General features: G+C 43.8%; 1 long non-coding RNA gene across 3 annotated transcripts in view; it reads left to right on the top strand.

The window, feature by feature from the left end:
* Positions 1–25,009, top strand: part of LOC308054112 — a 43,277-nt gene continuing 18,268 nt past the window's right edge. For 2 of the 3 annotated variants that reach the window (XR_013923964.1, XR_013923966.1), the window contains exons 1-2: positions 14,133–22,713; positions 23,053–23,190. This is a non-coding gene — a long non-coding RNA (uncharacterized lncRNA). Of the gene's footprint in view, positions 13,820–14,132; positions 22,714–23,052; positions 23,191–25,009 lie in introns of those variants that run through there. The other variant, XR_013923965.1, reaches the window with a different exon arrangement.

Raw genomic sequence — 25,009 nt, 5'->3', positions numbered from 1 at the left:
GCCGTCGCCCGGAGCATCCCTCTGCTGGGAGCATCCCTCCGCTGTGGCTGACCGCTCGGGCACGCCTGGGAGCTGGGATCCCGTGCCTGCCTCCTCCTAAAATCTGGGTCATGTCTCCCCCTAGGGGCTCGCGGTGAGGCTGAAGCCCACCTTCCCCGGCCAGAGGCGGCTTCACCGCGCGCTGCCAGTCCCCTGCGGGCAGCGAGCCTGCCTTAGAGGAAAAAAGGTGTTTAAGCTTGTGGAGGCTGCAGTGTAATACTGAGGGTGTACCCATGGAAAAAACAGGTTAAAAGTTTTATGTTAATAAAATTTTCTGGCAGAAATGAAGTTCCTGCCTTCTGTCACACTATAAGGAGGCTGAACTATAGGCCGAGGTGATTTTGCCGTGTGGCTTGAAGGTCCAAGCAGTCTTGTCTTTGCCGTGCGCCGTGTCCCCAGGCTGGGCAGCAGTGACACTGCTCCTGCAGCCCCCGGGCAGGGCAGCGCCGAGTGCTGCTGTACCCTGTGCCCCAGACCCGCGGGGGTGCCCCTCACCCTCCTCTGCAGCATCCTCAGGCACCTTGGAGGTGGGTGTTGCTGTCTGCTCTTCCAGAGGGTGCCGCTGGGTGCTTTGCTGATCGCTGATGTATGTCCCCCCCATGCAGGGGAGAGGATGGAGACAGAGACGTGGTCCCCAGGAGTAGAGTGAAGAAGAAAACTGGGCGGGGGGAACATCAGACTTTTATTTCAATGTTGTGTTGAAATGGAAGCCCAGAAGCATCTAATTGGTGTGATGCAATATTTAAACATAATTCATAGAGATGAATTTTGAGTTTGCAGTTTAATTTGACACCTTTGTGGACTTTCTGGATAGTTTGTGTTTTCTGTTTTTACGGTAACAAGAGCAGTGGGATTTTTTTCCCTGTTTAGTGGCCAGCCAGCCGTGATAATTGTTCTGTGCCACAATTGACCTAATATTGATCAAAAAGTCTAGGAAGAAAAGAGGTCTAATAAATAAATATAAATCAATAAATTCAATCAAAATATAAAGGATAGTCTTCCTAGAGGCACAAGTGGGAATTGCAGAAATTGAAAGCCAGCCGATGTAATTTGAATGACTCTGCTGGTTTTGTGTGAGAAATCAAGTATGGCTCTTGAAGGTCTGGCTTTAATTAGGGGACAGAGAGATTCATTTCACTAGTTTTAATCATCTAAAATTTAAACTAAGTCTTCTTCAACAGTCAGCTGAGAGATGGGATGAGTCATCTTCTGGAGGAGTGTGCTCATCAGCTGTGGTACAGGATCAGCCGGGCAGTCTGTGCCTCATTTTTAGGTGGCCAAAGTTAGGTGCAGTTCATCTCATCCCTCTTGACAATGTCTTCGTGGGCCTTTACAGCCACTCCCTGAGGAGCCACGAAGAATCCTGTTTACCACAGCAATTATTTACATTGAGATGATTTCCCACTGCCTGAAAGTAATTCATCTTTTTTAAATTATGGTTGTTCAGTCAGCAAAACTAAGGATCTCTATAAAGATGTAGTGGCAGTGTTGCTGATAAATAATCTAACAAACTTTTGAAAAAGCCGAAAACAATTTCGGTACAATTATTTTTTTCATTGACTGCAGTGTAAATCAGGAATAGCTCCTGAACACCCAGCTTGCATACCAAAGACTTTGTGTGCCACTCATATAACACCTACCAGCTTTTGGTCTCGCAGAGTAACGTCACTGATGCTATGAAACATGGGTATGTCAGGTATGTGCAGTTCTTACATAATAATTACTACTTGCTTGTTTGTATTAACCCTAATTAAAGATTATAGTTACACTCAAAAGGAAGCTGAAGGATTTTGCTGATTTGGGGGTCTGAGGATATTATTGTAGATTCAGCCTGGTTTGGGCTGGGAGGAGGGAGCTGACAGCCCCCCGAGCCCCAGCCCCCTGCCAGGGGCAGGGACACCTCCCACCAGCCCAGGGTGCCCCCAGCCCCGTCCAGCCTGGCCCTGAGCACCCCCAGGGATGGGGCACCCACAGCTGCTCTGGGCAGCCTCTGCCAGCGCCGCCCTCACAGGGCAGAATTTCTTCCCAGTATCTGCCCTAAGTCTGCCCTCGGTCAGCTTAGAGCCATTCCCCCCCGCCCTGTCACTGCACCCCCCATACAAAGCCCCTCCCCAGCTTTCTTATCGGCCCCTTCAGGTACTGGAAGGTGCCACAAGGTCTCCCCGGAGCCTTCCCTTCCCCAGGCGGAGCAGCCCCCGCCCGCTGGCACAGCAGAGGGGCTCCAGCCCCCCGTCATTCTGTACATGTCTGAGCTGCCAAATGACTTTGCTCCAGTGTGAGCTTTCGCAGTCTAATGGGGAAGACAGATGACTGACTGTAAAAGCCTTGTACTGGGGCTAGAATAACAAAAAAATACTCCATGATTACCAGAAAGTCAATCCCTACTTGCTGCTTTTGCTGAATAAGCATTATTGGTATAAAAGCAGTGTCCCCTTACCATCAGCCCTGCAAGATGCAATGGCTTTGCCCCGAAGCACCGTGTTTAGCTAATCGCTCCTGGGAAAGCAGCGACCTGCGGACCATGGGGCAGGGAATGTGATACAGGTGCTGGGAGAGTCGTCCTCATCCCACCCCAGGTGCCATCCTCAGCAGAGCCCTGCCAGGCAAGCAAAGCGTAGATGCAGGAGATTTTACTGGGCCACTTGTGTCTCTTCTGCCAGTTCCAGGGAGAATAGCTGAGGGTGAGTTTAACTCTTAAATGTCCCTTTCTTTCATTTTGACTCTTCTGCATGTGGATGCTTTGGCTGAGGTCTCCTCTCCAGGGTGGCAGAACCAGCCCTGGCTGCGAGGTCTCAACCTGGGGGTCCCCGTGGCTGCTGGTGTGCCCTGACAATTGAAAGAGAAGTATTAGAATTGACGTTGTTCTCTTTATATATCGGCTAAAGAACATATCAGAAGGACATGAAAACCTTTAACGACAAAGAACCAGGGGCTGGGGCTTTGTAGAGACGGAGAGCTGATGGGGCTCGCGGCAGCAGGCAGCAGGCAGGGCATGGGCAGGCAGCCTGTGCTGAGCCAGCCCCAGCAGCAGCGCGGGGAGCCAAGCCTGTGCCCCGAGCACTGAGTGGGACGCCAGGCACGCGTGTGGGCATGCTCGGGGCCGCAACCCAGGGGGGAATAAATATACGCCACAGAGAAGGATGCTGATGTTGCATTAGGGGAGGAAAGTTTTTTGGTTTTTTCCTTTTGATTGTTATTTACAGAAATTCAGAGCCAGATCTGATGAAAGGCTTCGTATCTAAACTGGGTTTGGTATCTGAACTGGGCTGTCCCGCTCGGCGGTGACATTTGCATCCAGGCCTGGCAAGGACAGCGCTGGGGCTCAGCAGGGTAAGGGGACCCTTGTGGTCCCTCTGACTGATCAGGGCCGAAACCAGCCTCCGGTTGTGGTGGGCACAGAGTCCCTGTGACTTCGAGAAGGTGGCCCCAGTCCAAGTGTCTCTGGCGGTGTTTTGTGGCTGCTGTGGGTGCTTTCTTAGATTTTCTGCTGATTATGCTAGAGCAATATCACCAGGAATTTATGCATAATGGACATAAATCTCGCTATACGAGCCACCTGAGAGGCAAGAAAAATGGTCTCTGTCAAGGATCTACATACAGAAATACATTAAACAACAGCTCTCGGTAGAGCAGGAGCTTCGGTTTCGAATGTAGGTTTGAGGGAACAATGAGGAATAAAATTAGTGCTTTTATAATGCATTAAGCCTTTTGGGGAGTTTTCACTGGCAGATTTTTATAGCCTTAAAGGATAAATGGTGATAAATTTTTCTAACTTTTAAACTGATCTTCCAAAGGAAGATGCAGAAAGCTTTTCCTGCATGGTTGTGGAGCTGGAGAAGCTGTTTGGCTGGGACCTGAGACCACTGTTGTAACTTCCCATTAGCAAAACATACGTTAAAAGCTGCTACCTGCCAGGACAGGAGGGCTTCTGGTGGCCGTGATGGATGGCCCTGCACCCCGCGTGATCGCTCAGATTTCTGCACGGGGTCTTAACAGGGTGGTTTGTGACTCGTCCACACGAACTTTGTCAAACCCATCAGAAGAGAGATGCCTTTTAGCATGGGATTGCATCTGTTAATTACGCTGCCTGTTCTCTTCCACTAGGACAGGCACGGTATTTTTTTGCAGTGACTGAGAGCTGCCAAATGGTGTTGATAAAAGGAGTTTAAAAACAAAATTGTAAAATGAAAGCACGCTTGTTTCTTTCAATGTGTTAGTTATTACAAAGGGAAGCGTGATGTTATTAAAGTGCGTACGAGCCTTTTCCCATCACATTTCTGTGGCTCTGGCTTTGTTATACATATTCTCATAAATTATTTTGTTGCTATAGCAATACTTTTCTGTGGGCCTAATCCTTTCTTATTTACAGTGAAGCCCTTTGCTTTGCTCTCTCAGTGCAAGGGGGCCTTTACTTCAGCAAATTATCTTTCAAATTACATCTTGAGGTTACGTTTGCTTTTGCTTTTCACTGTTAATCTGGATTAAGGAATTCTTAATTTAGGTTAAAATGGATTTAGAAATTCTTAGTAAAATAAGTGCCAAGAGAACGCATCTGTAAAACTACAATATACATCATGTGTGCGTGTGTGTATGCATGTATGTGTGTCTGTATCTTTGGAATCAGAATGGATGTCATCCTATAATGTCTCTTGTTATGGAGAGGGAAGTGGTGGGGAAAACAGAAACATATGATAAGAAACTCCCCATGCTTCACATTTTACAGATTTCTGAATTGCATTCTCACTATAACTCAACTCAGCATTTAAAAATTATCTCTCAGTCCAAAAAAATTTTCCCAGCCCTGAGGCAGGAGGAACAACAGGGAGAATCTCAGATGGCACAAGGTAGAGGCAGTGAGTTCTGATGGGTCCTAGCACTAGTGGCCAAGTTCTAATCCATCATTTTTCTTCTTTTTATTTCCTCTTTTTTACATCAGTTATTTGCTTGGGTTTTTGGTTGGTGGGGTGGGTTCTTTTGTGTGTGTATATAAATGTGTGTGTGGGGGGTGTTTGGTTTTTACAATGCTCATGGACCAAGTATCTGCTGTCCCTCATGCTGGGTCACTGCAGCACTCAGCAATCCTTTGTTGTGTGGTTCATGGATCAGCAACAGGGGTGACAAGATTTAAATGACAAAATAAATACTTGTGATTGTATATGTGTATGAAAGCCTAGTTCAAGGTGAAAGGATTAACTTGCTTGCTTTGTATTAAGTAGTACTTATTAAATAACATTCTCTTATATTAATTTTTAAATGGGCAAATTTAGGAATGAGACCAGACTCTGGATGCTCTTTCCTTAATACCCTAAAAAAGTAATTATAAAACTAGCTATGTTGCCACAAGCATGCAAAATTAGTAATCATGAAAGGTTAATAAATGTAACTCAAGTTGTTAAGCAGCAGAAAGCTGCTATTGAAGGGCAATAAGGGGCTGGATTCTGATACTGTTACTTCAAATAAAGGCATTTAAAGTCCAGCACTACATTCATTGCAAATGTCTTAAACTCAGCCCAGAGGGCTGTGGGTTAGCGAGGGGTAACTACCAACCACAACGGCCTCGTTAGGCTCGCAAATATTGGCATGCATTTGAATTCAACCCAATTTATTAATGGTTGCTCCTATAGGCAAATCTATTCAGATGCATCAACTCTTTCAACTATTCCCACTGGGTAAAAGCTTCCTAGCTGACAGATGCAGGTGTCTTAGTTTCTGCTGCGCTGCTTTAACACCCTCATGTACTTCTCCCGTTATGAATAAGGTCCCTTCCACCGTGAAATGAAACGCCGATATCTCCCTGTTCGAATGCTCGCGGTGACAGTGGGGTAGGATGGCCGAGGTGGGCGCAGTCCGGGTGAGTGAGAGCCATAGGCACAAGGAAGGACAATGAACTTCTCAGTTCAAGAAAGAGAAAATGGGGGGGGGGGGGGGGGGGGGGGGCGCGGGGCATGAGTTCCAGGCTGTTTTTCTCCTGAAGTCTGTTGTTTCTAACTTCTTCTGACTTTCAAGAAAAATGCCACCATGTAGAGCTAGAGAAACAGACCCCCATAGTGGCTGCTGAGTCCACACCGGTCTGTCCCAGTAGAGCTGTGTCTCAGAGGTTCACTGTGATTGATGTCTTTTCTGTCTTTAAATGCTATTATTAGTGTGCCTGAACATTTCACAGAATTTTAAAATTTCTTTTTCTTGCCCTTTCAAGAGACCCAGCTGGAATTATTCTGTCCTTATTTTCTGTGTATTTGTTTTTGTTCACATTCCATAACAAGTAATGCTAGATTATAAAAATCTTCCTCAGGCAGAGATATGGTTGTCTATCATTTTTCACTGAGATGGCTTTCCATAAGTCACGTCTCTGTGCTACTTATAGTGGAGAGCTCTGCTCTTCCATAACTGAGCTATTCACATGGTAGTCCCATGTGTGGTGTCCTTGGGTCCCTCTGTAAAGCATGAACTCTTCTGGAGCCACCATGGCGTTCTCTGAAGATCTTAAATTCCCAAACTCTATTTGTTATTTAAGGCCATAGGATGTTCCCACTATGTATACAGAATACAGTTTTAATGTATTGCCTTAAGTATGATTGGAGGGAGCTCTTTCTGATATCTATTGTAATAATTTCCCCTGCTGGGGATGCATGATTGATACAGACTTTGATCAATCTCTGGATATTTGCCTTCACTCCTCCCCATCAAATGATGTATGGGTTTTGTTTCTACAATCTTAAAATGCGGACATTTTATGTAAGATTTAAATATTGGTTTAGTTTGATGAAAAGTCTAAGCAGGTACGTAAATATTCCAGAGGAATTACTGTATTTGCATTCATTTCCCTCATTTTATCATGCTGGTTTGTCTGGCTTTCTCTTCTCAATGTTGTATATATGCACGGAGTGGGGGAGCTGCAGGGACCCTATTGCTTCTGAGGGCTGGAAAACAGAAGGGAGGAGAAGTCTGTGCCACGCGTGTCAGACCCGGGATCTGAGGTATCATACTGACCCAAGGCCCTTTCTGAGGTGGTACAAACAGGTTAAGTGAAAATCCAAGTGTGCTGAGTTCATACCTAAAGTCCTTTTATTAAATTTCTGCTCAGTCTTTGCTCAGGCTCCCGTGGTACCTGATCTTGTATCCATCTCCATCAAGTACCTTAATAATACCTTAGTGAATCTGGTGCTGTGAATGGTTTTTCTAGAATAAGATCTCCAAACGTACATTTTTTGTAGAAATGTTAGCAGTCTGTTGTTTTCATACTGAGTGTTACATGTTTTGAATGCTAATTTTGGTGACCAATTAATTTTTATCATGGCCATATAAAAAACCTAAGATAAACATCATTTTTTGTTGTTTATTTCCCAACGCAACAAATCAATTTTATATTTTGAGTAGGAGGAAAACTAACTGAAGCTAGGAGAAATATAGATAACTATGTATCTTTGTTAGGCCCCAAAAATAAAGATATCTCACAGCTTTTTAATCATGGATTCTCAAGGTCTACATTTAATATCTGGGATTTAGCATAATTAATTTCATAGCAGAGTTTATCATCAAATTCATTAATATTTGTCAGAATGCAAGTGATAAATTGTTCTGGATAAATAATCATCCATCTATGCCATTGTCAAGAGAACAGCCCGAAGCTGGGCTTTGGGGCATTGGGAATCTTCCTGCATCCAGGCTTGTCAGATGAAGGCATTGGTACCCAGCAGCCACCCCCACTGCCACCTTACACACCTCCAGCTGCTCCAGCTGCAGGTAACCCCATGCCTCGCCAGACACTGGGACATCTTCTGACAACGCAGGGGAAAGCCACCCAAGGTAGCTGAAGTCATCGCAGAATGGGGTATCTTGGTCTGACCTTCTGTTACCTCTGAGCAACGAATACATATGCATGTTGCATTATTTACTAGCAGCAAAATATAGGCCAGCTTTGAAATGCAAATAAGCTGCCTCATCTACCAGCCAAAGCATGCGGTAGACTGAGTCTACCAAAATGTACCATTTTGTTGTTCAGACAGTTTTGTTATCACTGGCAAGCCAAGCTCACTGAGACACCGCGCTTTTCTTTGGGACTTCCAGGGGAAAACAACCTCTGCTTTTCATGTGGTGTTCTTCCGAAGTCTCAGGTTTCTTGCAGGTACCCTTTGCTGGTCTCCATTTGATCATGAAATCAATCCATGTTCCCACAGGGCAATCGCAGCCATTTGCTGCGTCTACTCCCTGAAGTCTCATACGACAACATCTCAAACACTAACCGTTCTCAGGTGGCGGGGCAATGTGCTCTGCACGTGGGCTCAGTTGGGACTTTTCACACAGCCATCACATTAGTTTAGGAAGAAAGTTCCTTTCCAGAGCAGAAACACAGCATCGTCCTTTCTTGTGCCATCTGGTAAGAATAAACGCTGTAGCAGAGTAAATGTATTGTGCCTGTACCTCCAGGCAGAAGTTCCCACCTTACTGCACCTGAAAACATGTCTGCTGTCACGGCCATCAAATAATTTCCAGCACGTGCAGACAAGCCAGTAAGTGTTATTCTGATTCCATGGTAACTTGAGCAAAGAGTAAGAGAATCCGACAAACAGGGAAGATAATCTTGCTAACAACATGAGTATTGGAAAAGAGGGAAAATATATCCAGCAGAGCAGATGAAGACAGATTATGAGAAGACTCGACTGGAATCTGTAAGCACAGCTTTCCAGCCTTGTAGCTAAGTGGTATAAGAAAAAAATCAGCTCCTTCCACAAATCTCATTTTACTCCCAAAATAAAATTATTTATCAGTATTATCACATCCAAAATAGTGTGTCACACTCTTATTCCCAAATGCTTAACATTGCAGTCCCAGATTTTTGGCTACACATTTTTTAAAAAAGTAATAGAGAGCCTTCCTAAGAAAATCAGGTTTTATAGCCCTGTTTCCTTACCATCCTTCATCCTGGGTGGTATTCTTGGCTGAAAATCCCAAGGAATGTCAAAATTTAATTGTATTTACATTTGACTGTCCTAATCTTCAATCGGCAAGAGCCCAGCTGTGATGCTGGATCCCCCGCAGGGCCGCGCTGCTGGAGGCAGCAGAGGAGCTGGTCCAGCGGGGCTGCAGGGCAGGGTACCCCCAGCGCCCCGGGCGCGTCCCTTCCTCGCCGGTGATGGTGAGGTGCGGAGAAACAAACTGGGTGATGCTGCACCAGCACAATGCACCGCAGCTCAGTGCTGGAAATTAAAAATGCTTGGTGGTTAGAGCTAGAGGAGGAATTAAAGAATGCAGATTTATTAATCCCAGTTGTTCAAACCAAATTCCAGCTCGGATAATGTCTCTTTTCTCATACACTAAGATTTTTATGCTAAAACTCCTCTTTTGGAAGCGTCTGGAATATTTTTCTATTACTTAGTTGTTCATGCAGAGCTATTGATTTTTTTTTTCTTGGCTCTAATCAGATGTTATTGCTTTCTCTAGATTTAGTTTTATAGTGTTTAATGAGTGCTGTTCCTGAATGGGGGAAAAAAAATAATCCAGAGGTTTTAAGGAGCTAGAAAAACCCTTGGAATCTGATTTGTGGTGTATCTCAGGTAGGAGGGGGTGACTAATGCTAGTTCTCCAGCTTTGATAAGGCTATACAGCACTGCAGATGAGATCATTTAGTCAGTTAAAAGTCATCCTGAAGCAACAACAGCTTCCAGATGTTTCTCTAATTTTGCAGGATGCTGAACTGTGAACAGTCGTTAAACTTTATCCCTTTTGCTTCCTGACTTTTCAGAGAGAGAAACAGATAAAAGAAAGTGGAGGGGGTGGGGGTGGGGGGGGGGCGGGCAAAAAACCCAAAGCACTGTTGAGAGATAATTCTGTAAGGGAAAACTCTGGACTAAATATGTTTCTTGTGGGTATGGCCAGGGGGGAGGAGAGGAGGCAAGGTACAAGAGCAAGGCCTGGCAGCACGGTCATTGCACTAAGCGCAAGGTTAACGTCGTGTCTTGCAGCAGCTCAGTGTTGGTAAAGTCAAGTGCTGGAAAACTGCACAGAGGAATTTGTTTAACAGTTATCACTTTCTCTATAAGTGGCTCTGATAGAGACTATGAGATTGAGATCTGTCAGCAAAAGGGGTTTTGCTTGCAAAATTCATTTTTACTTGCTGAAGAACAAGCTCCTGAGCTGCAGTCCTTCCTAGCGCTGCTTAACTACAGTGAGAATCAAGTACATATTCTCCTAAAATGCTATTTCCAGGACTATGAATTAAATCCTTCATAAAATTTTGATAAAGATCTTGAAGCTTCAACTTTAGAAAGCATGTACTTATTAAAACTCCTCTTACTAGATGTTTAATAGTATATTGACATCCAGTAATTAGTTTATCCATGATAGCCTTCAATTCATTTCTGCCAATTTGTGCTGCAGTATTCACTTCTGCCTGTCAGAGAAATAAACAGAGAAGACACCCTTAGATTTTATTCTGTTACTTTTTTTGATGTGATTTTCCTCTTTCTTTTTCACCCATTTAATTCTGGAAGCTGTACTGAGATGTGGGAATTTGCCAGTCACCCCAGTGCATACCCTGCAACACCTCTTTTTTTGGTGAGAAACACGTTGGCTCTCACCTGCCCAGGTACTGCCCGTAAATCAGCGCCTGCTCAGTTTGAGTGACTTGTGTTGTTACTGCTTTAACTTCTCACATGGCTGTTGAATGGAAAACCAAGTGGGTTTTTAACATCTCATTTGTATTTAGCAATTAAGAACCGCTAAGATCCCTTCATGTGGTTGCAACACTGTTTGGAAAAGACCCAATACAGCCTTTTTCAACATTTTCCCTGTAAATGGTGTCATTTTACATTAATATCGTCTCTGGTTTTGTTGAAGCAGCTCCTGTGTTTTTTTGTTGGTTCTTTGGATTAGACTGGCTGTTATGAATTTGACAACAGTTATCAAATCTCCCCTGAAGCGGACTGACTGTCAAGGATATGATGGTCAAATGTTTCACATATTGCAATCAAACCATTTGTGTTTGGTTTGAAAAATTCCAAAAGAAAGCTGTCAGCTAAGAAATGAAGTTGAAGTAGCCTGAAGCTTTTGGAGCATGTTGATCCAATTATGATGATCCACTCATATCCTTCAGCTTTTTTTTCAAAATCAATTTTCATTTTAGCTCAGGGGACGGGTTTTTTTGGTAATGCAGAGAAACATCTGTAAGGGTATTTCAGATGTGTTGTTTCAGGAAATTTCTTTTTTGTGCAAGAGAGCAGTGAACTCTACATGTATTTTGCAAGTGTCTTTTGTCTCCACTACACACACACGTACATTTATACTACAGGTTTTCTGCCTGTACATATATGTATATGCATGCAAGCATTATATACTAATTTGAATATGAATCTGAAATTAATTTACACATGTTCAATGCAGTTGCTTTAACACTAGGGGAAAAATCTACTGCAACATCCCAAGGGGTTAAAGGGCCAGGATATAGGGATGGATGTAAAGAAACCTAGACCACGAGTGCTGTGGACCAGATTCCCACCTGGTGTTTAACAGCAAAGCAGTTTGTCACCAGCAAGGCCACGTCCTGGAGAAACACTGCTGCCTGTGACATATTGACACAATGAGTCAGTGGTCAGCTATCTCCTTTCATTCCTTTGGCTGAAAAATAACATTTGAAACTGCTTAACATTTGCTATTCTGCTGCCAAGGTGTTGTTGCTGGTGTGTCTTGATGTCTTTGTACCTAGTGCAGGCTGAGCGCGATGCCGCAGTGTGACTGATGGGATGCTGAGTACCAGAGCCTTGCTCACCCACATCACCTGCCCGCCATGGCCATACAACACTTACGAGTCAGGACAACAGAGCTGATCCAAGACTGCTGTGCTATTCTCAGCCTATATATGTGTTGTCATTATGTTTTCACATTATATGGCAAGTATTTAATAAATGTAATTAAATAAGGAGATATTCCAAACCTTTGGCCATGGTACTAGGAAGTAGGTCTGGGCACTGTCTTTGGGATGACGGATGTTGCCTTTGGGACGATAGACTCTCCAGTGTCCAACAAAGGAAGAGGAGGTCCCTGCTGCTGAGAGGGCAGCAAGATGCAAAGCAGGAGCTCCATCCTTTTGGTCAGCTTACTTGATGGATCCAGTTCTGCTGATGGTTCCCTACAGCCACAGCTAACCATCAGCGCCCACAACCTGATTCTCTTCTTGGACAGGAGCTCTATAAATTCTTCAAACTGGCAATTATTTCACAAACAATCTATACACCCAGCAAGCTGTGAGTCTGGTGACCTTTCAGAGATCCATAAATGCTGTTCAGAAACCACCTGTATAAAATCTCGATCATTTAACCCAACAGTAAGAAATATGTAAGTCCTCCAAATCTCCAGGAAGTGAAATTTGACCTTTTCTTCGTGATTCATCTTCGAGCTTCATTTAATGATGATTCTGTTATGAAAATGCACTACTGTGAGATAAGGAGAGGGAGCCTGTCTATAATATCAAGAAATATTTCCAAGTTTAGCATTCATGTTCCCAGAGAGAAAACCTATCTTAGTTTTAGTAATGACCCGGTAGGACAAAAGTTGTTTAAGGGGTACAGGTCCCCAGACGCCACAAACGTGCTGTGGTCAGCAAAAGCCTTAAAAACCCACACCTGATACAACTGTGCCAGGGTAAATAGTGAGTTGCAGTTCTCATCTGGCGCCTGATTCTTTCAGCCATCTCACTGCGGGGGCAGAAGGTCTTTTATGCTGTTTATCACCCATGCTGTGGGGCATCCTGCTCGCTCACCCAGCACAGCGAGCTCGGGATGTTGTATCTCCTCTTTTGGCTTGTGATTTCCTGGAGACTGCAGAAAGCTGTTCAGTATTGTTAGGTTTGTTAAGGATTTTAAGATCTTAGATGAGGTATTTATAGAGAAGTTGATCTTCTTGACTTTTATGCCAAAGTACCTAGAGCTGAAGGGCAAGTTTAACCACTCTTTCAGCCATGTATTTGATTAGATCCAGAGATTAATATCAATTGGATTGCTTATATTTTCTGTGGTATAATGTAAGCAGAGGCATAGCTGATGGTACTTAAATATCTTTGCACCTTGCAATACTGGACTTTAAGAACAATTTTGACAAATGCTGGCTTTCAGCAGAAACCAGGTTTATTTTCATTTGGTTCTGAAGTCCTGGCATTTCTCAAGGAAATGAAGAATGTATTTGATAAACCCCAAATACCCAGGAACAGGCTCCAAGTGCTGACTTTACCAGAACGATGCTGATTTGCACCAGTTGAGACATTCAGCCCTTTCTCATACACAAAATTTGCAGTAAGGCGATGCCACGTTCCCTGACGATTTTACTGGGAAGCGGATTAGCCCCATAAACGCAGATACCTGGACAGGAATAGACCAACAGATACTGAATACCTTGCCAAGTATTTTTATTAACTGATGATGGAGAGCTCACTAAGATCAGAGATCACCTTTCAAACCTTTTGGCCTAAATGTACTTTATCTTGGACTTAGAGTATATCCATCAAACTTTGAAGTTAAAAAAATGAAACAAGATAGTTTTTTGGAGTCCTTTCACCTTGTACACTAGCACTGCTGTTCAAAAGAATTATTCAAAAATCATTTAAGGTTTTATTTAACTGTAAATATTTATTTTTCATCAAAGGAAGGGAGTCCCAGAGGTGGGCTAGGCATCCAGCTGGCAGGTTTTCAACAATATATTAATTTTTTGTATGCATTTTTCCAAGCTGTGCAGTCAGCAAGAGTCAAGTCGCTGTTGAAGATACGGCCTCCTGCAAAGGCCAGGAATGAGGGTGAGTTTCTCATAGGTTAACACGAGGGACTGTATTCTGCTCTGAAAAGGATTTATCCCAATTTTCTTTTCCCCCCAAATGAAAGGCTTCATTTCTTTAGAAGGCAAAGCAAAAAAGTGGTTTCCAGTCAAAACAAAACTTTTTGTAGGCTCCTGAATATTTCATTATGAAATCATTCCCTAATTTAGGTAAATTTTGAAAATATTTTTACTGTACAATAAGAACAGAAGCTAGAGTTCGATGCTCCTCCAGGAGACACTAAACCTCTGTGTTTGCAAACAGGGTAACGGCACTGCACAGATGTTTCAGACAAGCACGGACCTGCATAAACACAGAAGAAAACCTGTCCGATCTCTCTAGGTACTAAATTGTACAAGGAGTAAAGCATGCAAAATTAATACGGCTCATGATACTGAAATAAGGAAAGTGCCAATCAAAGTCTCCAACTGCTGATATGAAGTGTCCCAGAAACACAGGATTTGGACTAAAGCCTATGTCAGCAGTTAATGACTCACAAACCGATGTGATTAGTTATTTTTCAGTGTTGCTGCGCGTGGGTGCTCTAGCTGTGGCCTGGGACAGAGCTGTGTCAGCACTGCGTGAACGCAAACTGTAATCAGGGATGAAATACCGGGGTGCCATTAGTGTTGTACGAGGAAACACTGAGGAAAATATTAATTGCCTGCACACCATAAATCTGACCTGTGTCAATTTTTTCTGCAGCTCTTCCAAGAAAGGAAAACTTTACAGAATGTTTTGAAGAAGAATCCTGTCGCTCTCCCCACGGTTGTAGGGTGGTTTGGGTGAACATGCAAATTGCTTTTTGGAACCTGTTGGCCTTCCAACATTGAACTGGGTGAGCTGGAAAAAATCAGTTTTGATGTTTTGATGACGAGTTCCTCGGCAGCCTGCTCTGACTGGAGCTGGTGTGAGCAGCAGATGGGCCTGGGTGGCTTCTGGAGGTCCGTAGGGGTCCTGTGAAGACACAAAATGCTGATGGTTTGCTGTATGGATGAACAGAGAACGTGTATTAACTGTATCAGGCAGGGGAAAAAAAAAATCTGAGACTTAAGAATAGCCTGGAGGCTTACATAGGAGGAAGATTTGCAAGTGAGTATAAAGTCAGTATTACATAAATACAAGCTAAAGGATCAAAAGACAGATAGCATGGCAGTATTTTCCACAACTGTTAGGTGCTCGTATGTCTGATCAGGCTCGGGAAGAAAGATGAATAATTCCGTTTAAATCATATTGAACCAGAAGAGGTGTCTCAAGTTCTACAAGAAGACTTCAACGAGGAGAGAAGCAAGACGAAGAGAAAGGAGGGTGTGAGGCTCAGGTGCACACATCCTGATCTGCGCTGGCTGAAGCTCAGTGCCACGGCAGGTGCTCAGCGCCACAGCGGGGAGTGTCTGAGCAAACGCTTTGGGGTTATTGCATTGGGTTTATCTTCTGAACGAGAGCAGGAAGACCCCTAGTGCTGTCTGTATCCTTGACCCTTCGTGCTTTCTGCTCTGAGCATAACCCCCTTATCAAATTCATGCATATAAATAGCGTACAACTTTTAGAGTTGTGTTTAGCTGCTGAAATTTCAGACCTGAGCAAATGGAATAATTTTATTTATTTATTTTTCACTCTGCGCTGTTGCTGCTCAGGGGCAAATACGTAAAGATGATGCATTTCAAAATCGAAGCTTTTGACTCAAAGTTTAGCAGAGCCATTAGTCATGTCACACATGCCAAGTCTGGTGGAATTTGCCGTAGCTGTTTAAACTTTAACAAGGGGTAAATTAAATGAACCTTCACCTAAGATATACAGCTGAGGACAGAATGCCTATGGTTACAATACCGGTGCTAATTTGTCAAGAAGTGTTGAGTACTCAGCTTCATATTAAAATACCAGTGTCAGCCAGGATCAATCCCTACAAATCTGCCAAGAAAGATACAACTTGGATCAAACAATAACATTTTTACTCAGGCTGCACAGACACAGTTTGGCTCTGATGTGTTTTCCTGGGTGAATTACAAAAGCAGGATTTGGAGATTCTTCCGTCTCGGGAATTAAATGCTCAGAACTATTGGCTGTCAACTTGAAAAATGTTAGATCTGCATCTCTCCACAATTGTCTTAAGTTTCTTGGAATTGAGCCCAGCTATTAGCAGGGGGTAAATAAGACAAAAATTGACAACAGTGTGCATTATAGGGCGAAGCAGTGAAGGATGAGTTTTAGATGTGAACGGTTAATGGATTTCTTAGAAAGGCAGTATTTGATTTGAAGCTTACTATGTTTTTGAAGCAGGTTCACCTCAGTTGCTCTCCAAAACTTAAAAATATATATTATTTTTTTATTGCCTTTGAAGTACCACAAAAATGTAGGGTAGTGTTTATTAAAAATATGTTTTAAATGTGCAGCATTATAAGTTTGAGGTCATCCGGCTTCAGTTTGGCTGTTGGTGTAGACCAGCACAGTAAAATGGAAATTGCTTGTTGAAATAAGGGTTAAGTATCTATTATTTCCAAGTGTATTCACATTATTTCCAGACGCCTCCTTTTGTTTTCATAATATACCATGCCCATATGAGTACAACGGTGTAAGGTCAGACTGGGAGCGATTATGCCTTTTCAGAGAAATGGTTTTCTGCTTTATTATTTCTGCTGACTTACGTGTTCGGACAGTAAGAATCCTCCTCCTCTTCCATGTGATGAACTGGGCTTTCTAACCTACATCACCTTTACTAGGGTTGAAAAGCCCCAAGAAATAAATGATAATTTTACTGCAGAGCCAATGAGTAAATAGCACAGTTAGAATATGGCAAACTTGTAAGGCATCCCATTTCAACAGATCCACTCAGTTGTATGCGAGAAGCAGGGGTACGGATACTTTGACACGAGCTCCAGGCAGCATGAACAAACCTAAGTACATATTAAAGCTTAGTTCAGCAAGGTACTTCAGCCTGAGGTTATTTAAACGCACATGTAGTCCCATTAAAGTCAATAGGTATGTTTACCTCCCCGCACAGTTGTGTGTGTACAAAAACACTTTGCCAAGCCGAGGTCTGACAAGCAAAGCCAAACCTTTATTCCCTTCCCTTTCTTTTACCATTGAAGCAAATGAGTGATTTTCCATCTCTTTCTGGGCTTCTTTTCTTAAGAAAATATTTTCAGTGGTATTTTTCTTTAGGTTCTGGACGTGTTTCTGGAATGGCAGCAAGATCCCCCACCCATGCCCATGGCAGTGCTGCCCGAGGCTCCGTCCAAGCTGCTGGTGGAGGCTTTGGGTAGAGCCTGGCTGCATTTACACCAGCTCCAATTCTGTCCTGATGGAAACCCCAAGTTTCACTTTGGAACTCGAGACAGGTTTCTACTCAGAACTCAGGTAAATCTGCAGGCAATAACGATGAATCGGGGCACAGAGGTTCTAAAAACAGTGTGCAGGTTATGCCTTTAAAAACTGACTTTACTCAGTTGGGAAACATCACCCCCTGCCCTGTCCTGTCTTTAGTAAACTGATGTTATGTCCCAGCTATCACATTTTATACTTGGAAGTTTGCTGGCTTTTCCCATATATACAAACAACTCTTGATTTTCTCAAGAAGGAAAGGAGGATTTTTTTAAACGTTGTCTTTCCATGATTACAGGTATGCATTATGGCATTTGAAAGGAAACTACCTCCACATATATTTGGTTGATGGAAACCGTTCAGGGGTCACGACGTGTAATAGAGAAACTTCCAAACAATTTGTCAAGGCACAACTTTACTAAGAAATATAAGCCTGGGGCTGAATGTAAGCATCTGGGTTGTTCCATTTACTGAGACCATACATCCCACAAGGGATGGGTTGAACTGAAGTGACTTAGTCTTCTGTTTTTACCAAAATATTACCCACTTGGGACTAAGACCCTGTACCAATATAATCTCATAGCTTAGATTCAGTAGCTGCATTAACATTAGGTCACTGGGTTAGAGAAAATGTTACGTGGAAACTATCTGAGTGCACCAGCAAGTCCCAGCAAAGTACAGGAACAGACAGGTTAGGTGCAGCTTCACCAGGGTTCCTGTAATCGAGGAGTTTACAAGTTCCCATTGATCATTCCTCTTTGCAACATGTGTATAAAACAGCAATCTGAAGTTTCAGGAGGTCATGTCTGGGTGATGGGTCCATCAATTTTCTTTGGCTGCAGGTTTCCCTTCGGTGGCTGGAAAGTAAATTATGAGAAGCTGGAGGAGAAAGCTGTAAATTATCGGGCTCTGCCAACTTCAATATCCTCAGCCTGATGGATCCTTGATTTGACAACAATCTGCTTGTCAGTCACTCTTGCAAAATATTAACACGCTCAATTATCAAATGTGTTAGCCAACTGTTAAATCTAACGGATAGAGCAGTCGAAAGTCCAGAGATGCAAAGGCTCGGTCAGACTCTGCTTCCATTCCTGCTGCAAAGCATCTGCTGGAGCTCAGGTGCTCGTGGTTGGCATGTGACAGCAGTTTCTTTAGGGCATACAGTATTTTTTAGGACATTCTGGCTCTTTCTAAAATAAAACTGGAAAGAAGACCACAAACATTGCTCAGTTTCCCCAGGTGCAGTCCGAGTTTCTGCTTATGGTCAATGGGAATGGGGCAAGCCCATTGCTCCCAAAACCCAGTGTTTTTGAAGATGCAGAAAACAGATTATGTGCCTAAACAAAGTCCCCAGGTCTGGGAGGAAGAGCCAGGTTACCGTCACTGAAGGGTATTTTATAACTAGTAAATCAGCTGTTAAGGTGTCTCCTAATAGCCAGTCAAAAAGGTCATCTTCATCTGAAAGACCCTTTGGGAAAACCATGGGGGTTCACCGTGGTTTTACCTGTCCCTCTGTATTTTCCAGCCCGATCTGCCAGCAGCGTCCTTCACTGCCTGCTTCTACAGCACCTGGGGCTGCAGTTTGCACGTGGACCGCTCTGTGGGATGGCAGGGAGTGCAGGGAACTGAGCACCAGCTTTCCCCAAAGGTTGTGTGAGCACACCAGAAAACTTTGCTCTCTTTGGAAAAGCAGTAGCTGACAGTGCCTCTGGGAGAGCTGTGGGAGTGCGGGATAGCAGGAGGGGAAGGAGGTGGGACCACAGGGAAGGGGCCACCAGTCACTAGTTGCATCGCTCAGAGATGGGAAACAGGCACAAGGGGTTGGAGAGAAACCTGCAGTGAGGTAAAGGTGGGTTTCCCATTCCCCCTCCCCCAAAAAAGTATGAATTTTAGGAATATTTTACCGGCAATAACAGAGAGAATCCCCTCTAGCATTACAGCGCAAAATGAGAAAGGTACGTGGTAACAGCCTCCAGCAGCTCATGGAGCTGCAGTAGCGAGGTGGCTTGCAAACACCTACTAACAGGAGCACTGGTCCTTAATAAGCACGGTTAGTTTAATTGCCCCCATTACAGATGTTATCAGCAGCAGGAAGAAGAAAGGAATCGCCTGTCAAGCGGAGCAGCAACACCAGGGCAGTCAGCAATGAGGACTGCTGCGCTCTGCTGAATGCATAATGAAATTGCCAACCGGCACGTAAGGAATTATGCATGTAAGCCATAAGGCCTCTCTTCAAAGATTCCCACAGCTTTTTTTGGAACGACTACATGTATATATATATAAGTCCTCCTAAAATAACGTGCCTGCAGAGCTGGTTAAATCAGCACCGACCATTGGTTTAGTAAGCTCTGAGATACATCGCACCAATTCATGTTGGCAAGCTTTTTAGAGATGTGGCATTGATCAATTATTATATTTAATTGCTTGTGTGGAATTTAAAAAGTCGTACCTTTGAGCTTGCTAATCTGCCTCGGGAAATGACGATGAGCATTAGTCTGTCTCATGCTGTAAACTGTGATGGGCCACTGTAGGTACGGGTGTTGTGCTAAACTTTAAAAACAGTTACCTGGAAACAAATAAAAGTATGAATAATAACCAAATGCAAATTTATCCCCTGTTTATAAGGTGCTAGTAAACACTGACATTCCGAGAGAGGGAATGCAGTGCAGGAGGATGTTGGGGTTTGCAATTACAGTTCCAATCCATTCTCGAAAGATTAAAGTTTTACACAGTGGTTGTTCTCAGGAAATTTGCTGAATCCTAATATTTAAGATGAAAGCATAATAAGAGATGATTTTTAAGTTGTCTGATAGGTTTGATTCGCCCGTTCTCACTGAAGCAAAACTTCCCACTGACTTCAATTATCAGTAAATTGTGTTGACCTCAATAAGGGTTTTTGCAGAGCTGGACCCGGAGCATGAATAGGCTGTTCTCACTGGAAAGTGACTGCATGAAAATGGCATCTTCTTACTCATCAGTTCTGCTTCCTGAGGGCACACCGAGCCGCTGCATCTGACTCTAGTGACAAAAATGAGGGTTTGCTGCTCTTTCCTCCTGCAAGACCTTCAGAGCTGGTGGAACCAGCTGAGAGCTGGCACAACAGCAGCAGAGTCTGGGTGAGAGCCACTGTGCAGAGTGCTCATGTCCCCCTGGCCCTACATACCCGGAGGGGTGTGAGCCCCAAGGTTGTCCTTGAGCCCCCTCCCCATGTGACAATGAATCAAACATCATTTTCCCAGTGCGCTACTTCAGTCTGGGAGCTTTAAATGCTCTCTGTTTGACATCCCCCTGATTTATTGCATTTGTAAAGGTGACCTTAAATATTTTAATGGTAATAATTCTTTCAAGGGTTTGAATCAGTAAATGTGCTGTGTTCATATTTTGGTATTATATACTGTAGGCAATTTAATCCATATAAGCAGTTTCAGTGATATTAACACTGTAGGCAAACTGATACTAAAGTTTAAATGTCAGAGAGAGTTTTCATATTACATCTAGTGCAAACAAAGCATTTTTTCTCCAAGTACTGAGGCATAAAATACCAGGAGATAGTAAAGACAGAGAGTGCCAATGAATCTGAAATAAACAGGAGGTGAAATTTATAGTATTTTCAAATATGTGCCCTATCCAAGGACTGCTGCAGCTGCACAGATCTATAAAATTAGAGATAAGAGAAAAACCTTGTAGTGCTCCACAATAAATGCACCTCCACCAGGGTATCTATCTGGATTTCTGTAACTCCTTGGAGATTTACTATTTCACTTTGGATTTATTACCCCACTGTGCATACCATAGGTGGCATTTTATATTTCTTCCATTGCCTCACTCATTATTTAATGACAGGTCCCAGTTATAATCAGCGTGCAGGGATGTGCCGTCAAACCATCGCCCACCCCTTGCAGAAGGGTACGAGCAGGGAAGCGCTGGGATGATCCCACCAGTATGTATCCAGTGATGCTATGGGAGCTCTAGGATCAGGCAGCTTTCCACCCTGTGGCCCCGAAGCGCTGGGTGCTTTCTCACACTCCAAGTCTCTGCCTTATTAGGGAAAAAAGCATGGACTGGTTAAAATGAGGTGTCCTTCATGGTCTCCAGCTTGCGGTGAGGTGCCGGTGCTGCCCGTGCTGGGGTAAGTGATGCCCGTGGCAGGGACGCCTGAGCCGACCAAGTGCCCAGCGGCACTGGCCCATAAACCCTGTGACAAATGGTCAAGAAGTTTATTGCCTGTGTACTGCTGCTTATGACCCCATAAACCACCAAGGATAACGTGCGTGGAAACACGGGCTGTTTGTTAGGATGTTTTCTTGCTAAATAACCTGACCAGACCAGGAGGGTCTGAAACCTCCTGCTGGCATCCCCAGGCAAAAAAGGAGTGGCTGTAGGGTGCAGCCCTGTAAAAATAGGTAAAGCAGCCCATGTGCACGCTTAGCAGGATATGTAAATAACATATCCTTGGTCCCATGGGAACGTTTACCTGACTTCAGCTTCTGCTTTTTGTACAGGTAAATAATAGAGGTTCAAGTCAAGATAACTGCCTGTTCTGTACTTTGGACATCTTCCTGCTAAAGTACTTCTTGAGCTGTGGACATCTCCCTTTCTGCGTTCCCTTGGCAGGACGCGCATCCCTGTCATGCTGTGTCTGCCTCCCCCGCCCAGCCAGCCCTGGGCCATTCACCAGCACCGCTTCAGCTTTGGAGGGGCACTAAACGTAAGCTTTTCTCTTCTTTTTCCATCAGAGGAATTGTGCATATAAGCACAAGGTAAATGGGGATGGACAGGAGAAGAAACCTGTTCCTACAAGAGCTCTCATGCCAGTATAGCCACTGTTGATGCAAGGGAGATGGGCTCCTCCCAACCAGGTTTCTACTCAAGGAGGAGAACATGAGCGTGGAAACAACCTCTAGGTCTTCACAAAGCTTAATCATATTTCAGTACAATTAGTCACAGTTTCCCAAACTGTAGTAATAGGAGTCCTTGACCTTGGACAGGCATGGGTGGTGAGATGGTGGCTGGATGAGGTCTGGGTGTGTGGTGTTAGTGTTGTTTCCCAATCAGCCTGCACTGTGCAGCATCTATTTCTCTCCTTTCTTTGAGACTTTGCCAGTCACTGTTATAACACTCAATACAACCGTTAATCAGATTTTTTAGAAGTGGGATGAAGCTGGCAAGCTGTCTCCCTCAGAAAGCCCACAAACATGGTGTGGAGTAAATGGCTTTGTGGGAGGACAACTCGAGGACTCAGAAGTGACAATTTTGGAATCATTTCTCCATGCTACCCCAGCGAATGATGGGTATGAAATCACAGCAGGAGGAAGCACAAGTGCTGCCACATGGGAGGTGAAAGTGGGAGGGGAATGACCACTGAGAATCAAAATGTGTGAGCTAATGACGCTCCTTTCTCTAACAATTTTGTCCTTTCCGTCAAACGCAGAAGGTTTAAACCCTCTGAAGGTTTGGTACAGCTGTGGTGACCATGGCTCCTGGGCGTGTTCATCCTTACCACTTTGATATATAGGACCGTGGTACTGGACTTGGCGGTACCCCTTTACTCCAAGGTATTTTGAATGTGCCTCAGGCAGCTTTAGGCATCTGTACTTAAGAGGGCAAATCCTGCCTCTGTTGCGATGTCAAAAAGGTCCTCAGCCTCCACCCTTCCCTGGCTCCTGGGGCGCCCAAGCTAAGCCCCACTACACCCTTCTAAGATGCCCCAGACCAGAAACAAAAAAAAGCTCAAGACCCCATGGGTGGCAAGGAAGAGACAACCCCTGCCAGGAGCGGTTTCCTTCATTTTTCAGAAAACTTACACATAAATAGTGTAAATTTTTAAATTGCAGTGTAACTTAAATTTTTAAAATGCAGTGTAACTGCATCAAGGTGAACTTTTTTTGTTCCAGGCTGAAGGACTTATCTGGAGCGGCACTTGCTTTCAGGAGCCCCCAACAGCAGATGTGACCGTCGCCTTTCCTGGCCATGGAGCTTAGTTGAGCAAGCGACCTGTGCACAACTTGCAAACTGCAAGCCCTCTAAAATTGGTAAGAAAATGAATGTGCTGAACAGCTAGTTAGACATTTCAGTCTTCTGCTGAAACAGAGCCCAGATCTTTAATTAATATTCAGATCTCTAATCAATATTTCAAGAAAATCAAAGTGTAAAGATCAACCTGCATTTTCGTACTCTGTCTTCATCCTGGATGCACTTAATTTCAACAGGGTCACGCTGAAGAGCACAGGCTTGTTTAATTCTAAGCTCCAATAACAGTCAGAGGAACCCGATTTTAGTTGCGCCTCTTTTTTTAGTCAAAAGCAATTCTTTAGTTTTCTTTGGCCTCCTTAAATTGACAAGCGGTAAATAAGGTGTTATCACGGCTTGTTTCTCCATAAAGATGCTATCGCTATACTTAAAAACATACATAGAATGACTTGTGATAACTGCTACTACATCAATAGATGATAAACCAATAAATTAAAGTAACGATGCATAAAATGATGAATTCTGATAGACTTAAGGCAATATAAAAATAATTGGAGACTTTATTGCTATTTCCATTTTTAATGGGGTACTATGGCAGTACATTCTCGCAACAGGGCTGGAAAGGTAAATTAATCTTCATGCATCATCATCAAGCAGTGTAAACATGGCCAAACTTAATTACGATATAATAGATTGTTAAGTGTCTGCCCCACAGAGGTGTGATTGCTCTCAGGCAAGCGATTACAGCAGAGATGACTATCAGACAAGGTCTTCTTTAAAAGGCTGGTAGGAGCTTTTGCACGCCTCTGACAATAAATCCGCCACGAAAGCCGTGCCAGAGAGGTAGCTTCCCAGGTTCCCAGCTGCAACAGAACTGGATTTGAGGGACAAACACAAATTTACAGTGGAGTGTTAGTGACAGGAGGCCTGAGATTGCAGTACCTTGCTGGTGAAAACTCTCGTTTCACTATAAAAACACCATGGGAGCCATTGAAAGTGCAGCCTGGGAGCAGGATGGAGATGCTGAGCATCCCCAGCTGGTCTCCCTGCACCCATTGGCACCCTGTCCCACTGGCTGGGGACCTGCAGGGAGGAAAACTCATGGAAGGGGTGACTGGGATGAAGTACTTGTATGAAAAAAAGCAAAAATCTTACTTGGCATATGTGCTTTTAGAGATTATAGCACATTAAGGAGAGAAATGCAATACAGCGTGTATTTCTCACTTCTGCCTCAATATTGTTCTCAGTCACTAGCAGCTCGTTCCTGGTGCAGATGTGTGAGTTTATGAACCTGTCGTACCACTACCTCTCTGTCCATGGTAGCAGTTTACTTTATACATACATATATAAGTATCTATTTATACTTACTAGACATACTCTGCAGTGATCTTGCTTCTTTAATGGACTAAGTTCACTAAAGGAACGCAAGGTAATAATTTATGTTTTAAACGTAGCTGCAAAATGTGGTTTGGAAGTCTCACAGTACAGGGGTTTGTGAGACATTTTGGGGAACTAATACTGCCAAGAGAATATGTTTTATCAAATAGTTTCAATCAGTCCAGATTTGACGTCTGTACAGGGTGGGCAGCAGAAAATTCAGGTCAGGGAATATCTTTTAGTCTCAGGGAAATTGTAGTGACGTCTGCTTTGAAGCTCATGTTGTTTCATGTCTCAGCAGCACGATGCTGACAGTGGTATGCATAGCCCGATGACAGACAGGTATGACCCTGGTCAGACACAGGGTGGCAGGTCTTTTTCACACTGTCAAACACCAAAAGGTAACTTCCTAACTGGAAATCAAACAGCATGATCTTGAATTCCTTGATTACTCTAAGCCACTTTTTGGAGTTGAACATACTTGTGTTTATTTCCTGATAATTG

Source organism: Falco punctatus, assembly GCF_963210335.1.
Source record: "Falco punctatus genome assembly, chromosome: 15".
NCBI classification, from domain to species: Eukaryota; Metazoa; Chordata; class Aves; order Falconiformes; family Falconidae; genus Falco; species Falco punctatus.
Note: the sequence above shows the minus strand (reverse complement) of the source record. Positions and strands in the feature narration are given on the sequence as shown.